Source organism: Salvelinus sp. IW2-2015, unplaced genomic scaffold, assembly GCF_002910315.2.
Source record: "Salvelinus sp. IW2-2015 unplaced genomic scaffold, ASM291031v2 Un_scaffold2607, whole genome shotgun sequence".
Lineage (NCBI taxonomy): Eukaryota > Metazoa > Chordata > Actinopteri > Salmoniformes > Salmonidae > Salvelinus > Salvelinus sp. IW2-2015.
Genome location: NW_019943915.1, coordinates 89,906 through 94,779, shown reverse-complemented (window position 1 = coordinate 94,779; position 4,874 = coordinate 89,906). Strand labels below are relative to the sequence as shown.

The 4,874-nt window shown below is 41.7% G+C and overlaps 1 pseudogene; it reads left to right on the top strand.

The window, feature by feature from the left end:
- Window positions 1–2,667: 2,667 nt before the first annotated feature.
- On the top strand, window positions 2,668–4,569 carry LOC112074373 (tuberoinfundibular peptide of 39 residues-like; annotated as a pseudogene).
- The last annotated feature ends 305 nt before the right edge of the window (window positions 4,570–4,874 follow it).

The following is a 4,874-nucleotide window of genomic DNA, read 5'->3' as shown; positions in this document are numbered from 1 at the left end:
ACGTATGGAATATAGATGCTGAGACCACCGGATGAGATTATAGATGCTGAAACACCGGAATGGATATAGATGTAGAACACCGAGTAATGGATATAGATGCTGAGCACGGGGTATGGATATAGAGCTGAGACACGGTATGGATATAGATGTAGAGACACGGAATGGATAAGATCTGAGATCAGACAGGTATGATATAGATGCTGAGACAACACGGTATGGTACTATGAAATTATGAGACCAGTGATGAGTATAGAAATGCTGAGACACCGGGTAAAGGATAAAATGCTGAGAACACCGTATGGATATAGATGCTGAGACCACAGGTATGTATATAGATTGCTGAGACACCACGTATGGATAATAGATGTGAGACACCGGTATGGATATAGATGTTTGAGACACCGGTATGGATATACGATCTTGAGACACCGGTATGGATATAGATGCTGAGACACCGTTGGATATATGATTGAAACACTATGGAAAGATCTGAGATACACCGATATGATATGATTGCTGAGACACCAGGTTATCGATGATAGAATGTTGAGACCACCGGTAGGAGTCGAAGCTTGGTACAATTGTCAATAGCAATTTTTTAAGCATTTTTTAGACTCAGTCATTTATTTGTTTGACCCGTAGATAAAGAAACCACTCACAAAGTGAAGTGGAATAGTACGCCATAGTTGTCACAGAAGACACGTCTTTGTATATTTTCTGTTTTAACACTCACTTTCATGTTGGAACGGGGTCTCTCTCTGCATCTTTGCTCAGATGTCAGTGTGTGCGTGTGTGTGTGTTCGTTGAGAGTGATTTGTCTGTATTTGACAGGTATGTAAAGGGACTCTTCAGTTTTAACGAGACCAATACATCTCCTCTCGCTGTGTCCCTGTATTCCACGGTGTGTGTAGGCAGCTAACAGAATGAATGCAAGAAACACCACTCTTATGTATTCTGTACTGCACATTCAATGTTTCCCTTTGAGTCAAGCCCTTAGTCCCTATTATTGTTGCCCTGATATTCCACCCTGGGTTCAGGAAAGGTTGTGAAGACTTACTGGGTCATGGAATCAACATAATGGAGTGTGTTGCTAGATTATAACACAGTTTGGATTTCTCAGGGGCTGGGCACATGTATCTATGTTCAAAAATGTTTTCTTTCATTCCTCAAGACATCATTATGCTCTGTGATGTCCAAGCAGGTCTCTCTCTCTCTCTCTCTCTCTCTCTCTCTCTTTCTCTCTGAATCCTCCTGTCTATATTAAGAATCACACCAAACAATACATCCATCCAAGGTGTCATTAGTGATGTTTCAGGTAGCTTTTAAAAAAAGACAACGAGATGTGGCCTTTTATCAAATACTATCTTTCCCTACTCTACTCTACTCTACGCTACCATCCATCAGAAGCATCCCTTCCCCAAGGGTATATAAGAGCAGGCAAACTCTGACTCCTTCTATCGTGAGCTGTACATACCCCTGTACCCCATTTCTCACACACCTGAGAGTACTTAAACTCTTCACCACACAGTAAGAGACTCGCTCAGATCGGTGTACCTGCGGTGTACCTGCGGTGTACCTGCGGTGGTAAGAGGTGAAGCCAGGAGCAGGAGACTCAAGTAACAAGCCAACATTTCTGAACACACTGTATGGCAGAGGAACTAACCAGCCTGAAGTCAGAAACAAGATGAAGACTTTGGTTCCTGACCACAACACACTGGAGACAATTCACCAGTGTGAGAGAAACATTCATGAAATTACTTTGAGAATTACTTTGTAATACTCTAATTTAATGTTTTGTATTTAATGTTACTTTTGTCTTGCTTTTCTGTGTATTGCTGATTAACTGCTCTCTGGTGTCTGTGAGATTGCTTATGTTTTTAGGCAGGAGAAAAGTCAGCAATACATGTTTTAAAGAAATAGAGTAGGCCGAGTATAAATAACATTGACAGCAATTTAGCACTTGTTTCATTATACAGGACATTACAAGGTTACAATACCAATGTATTTAATCACAGTGCATAGTGATTTCTGGACTGTGTGATGCAAGTGTCAACGCATGAACACATTGCTGTATAATTCAGTGAGAATATCTAGCGTACTGATAGGGTGTTTGTATGATATGCTAGACAACTGGTATAGGAGAAGGTACTGCGTTTATATCCAGTAAAGTAGGAGTTTATAAAGTGACCTTCATTTTTTCACTGAGTATAAATGTAAAAGTAATATTTCAATGAGTGAGTAATCTCTCGTGGACTGACTACGTAAGCACAAAGGGTACCGTCGATCTGACACAACAGGATGTGCAAGAAAACAAGCAGAATTAGTTCTGGTGCTTGGTTTTATCCTCACTGGCTATTTGGACAAATCACGATTTCGCAAGGTGTTAGCATCTTTCGAATTTCAGAAGAGGAGGGCCCACTTTTGACCATAGACTTGAAGCTCTTCATTCTGGTTACGATCCTCATTCTATCTCTTCTCTAAACACATATGGACCCAGAACTTAATCAAGCATCTGACCAATTTTGCAAGACTTTAGTTCTGGGTTAACCGAGATTAAATAGTGAGTGAATATGAATGTACTGTATCACAAGAGAATAAAACACTAATGTCTTTTCTTCCTATTGGCTGGCTGTGTTGCCTGGCGGGCTCGTAGAGTGGGTTTAAGGTATGGCTGACTTGGCTCCTCCCGCTGCCTCACGCCCCGCCCTCCTGCTGCTGACCCTAATGGCCATAACTCTGGTGTCCTCCAGCTACCCTCASCCACGCCTCCGACCCATACACAGGTAAGACTCAGTGTCCCAATTACTTGTCCTTTCTCCCTCTAAGACAGACYGCAGAGAGTGAATCTCAAAAGTCTTTCCTCATTCTTCCCGTCCTGTATCTTTCATCTTCTCCATGTCTCCTTCTCAAAATGTCAGAGGTAAGCGAGAGAGAGGGATTGAGGACTAGACTTGTTTTCTCTGCCATTTTGAAAAGGAGGCGAGGTGAGACGGTCGAAAGAGGTCATGGGGAACAAGTAAACAATTTTGAAATGAACCCAGATGGTTCATTCTGTTTATCCCCCTTGTCCCCAAAATCAACCCTTTTACTGTTGCAATTTGAATATATACGACACCATGGTACTGAGATCAATCTTTCTATTGTAGTGAACACAATTGTTCCTAAATGGAAGTTATATCTATAGAAATGGTTCTATCGTTCCTAGTGAGATCCGTTGTTCCTATATGGAAGTGAGTTCTATCGTTCCTAGTGAGATCGGTGTTTCCTTTATGGAAGTGAGTTCTATGCGTTCCTATGTAGATCCGTTGTTGCCTATATGAAGTGAGTTCTATCATTCTAGTGAATCTGTGTTCCTATATGGAGTGAGTTCTATCATTCTAGTGAGATTCTGTTGTTCTATATGGAGAGTGAGTCTATCATTCCTAGTGAGATCTGTTTTCCTATATGGAATGAGTTCTATCATTCCTAGTGAGATCTGTTGTTCCTATAGGAAGTGAGTTCTATCATTCCTAGTGAGATCTGTTGTTCCTATATGGAAGTGAGTTCTATCGTTCTAGTGAGATCGTTGTTCTTTAGGAAGTGAGTTCTATCGTCCTAGTGAGATCGTTGTTCTATATGGAAGTGAGTTCTATCATTCCTAGTGAGATCCGTGGTTCCTATATGGAAGTGAGTTCTATCGTTCCTAGTGAATCTGTGTGTTCTATATGGAATGACATTCTTTTATTGAGATCTAGTTGTTTCCTTATTTCTAATGGAGTGTATTTGCTTTTTTGTCCTAATAGTGGACATGTAGTTCTTCCTAGAGTCTGTTGGCATTCATATCTGAATGTTAGTATGAGATTCCAGGTTGTTCCTATATGGAAGTGAGTCTATATCTTAGATCTTCTCCTATGATGATCTGTTGTTCCTATATGGAAGTGAGTTCTATCATCCTAGTGAGATCTGTTGTTCTATATGGAAGTGAGTCATCATTTCTAGTGAGATCTGTTGTTCCTATATGGAAGTGAGTTTCATCATTCCTAGTGAGATCTGTTGTTCCTATATGGTGAGTTCTATCATCCTAGTGAGATCTGTTGTTCCTATATGAAGTGAGTTCATCATTCCTGTGAGATCTGTGTTCCTATATGGAGTGATTTCTTATCATCCTAGTGAGATCTGTTGTTCCTATATGGAAGTGAGTTCTATGCGTTCCTGTTATTTTGTCTGCTTCCAGAGGCACCTGTCCAGGCGATCCAGGAGACAAGAGGGAGGATTGGGAGGTTCTCTGTCCCTACATCTCGCTCTCGCTCCGAGCATGCAGATGATGTCAGCCCCAGACTTTGGTGCGACCAAGAGCAAGGCGGAGCTCCTGGGCTCCCAATGGTGGGCCAGTCGCAGATGGACGAGGACATGGCCAGGGGCTGGCTGGGTGACTGGGCTCTGCAGGGATCTAACAATGAGGAGAAGAGGAACATCGTGGTGGCAGATGATGCAGCGTTCAGGGAGAAGAGTAAGCTGCTAACCGCCATTTAGAGACAGAAGTGGCTTAACTCCTATATGCAGAAACTGTTGGTTGTCAACTCCCAGTAGTAATATGACTGCTGAGCCTATACATAACGTACCCTGATTTAAATAAACTATTTAATATTGCACACTGATTTAAATAATGACATTTTCTTTCCGAATTGAAAAGTCAATAAAGATATTTATATTCATCTTGGCCATGTTCTGTTATAATCTCCACCCAGCACAGCCAGAAGAGGACTGGCCACCCCTCATAGCCTGGTTCCTCTCTAAGTTTCTTCCTAGGTTCTGGCCTTTCTAGGGAGTTTTTCCTAGCCACCGTGCTTCTACACCTGCATTGCTTGCTGTTTGGGGTTTTAGGCTGGGTTTCT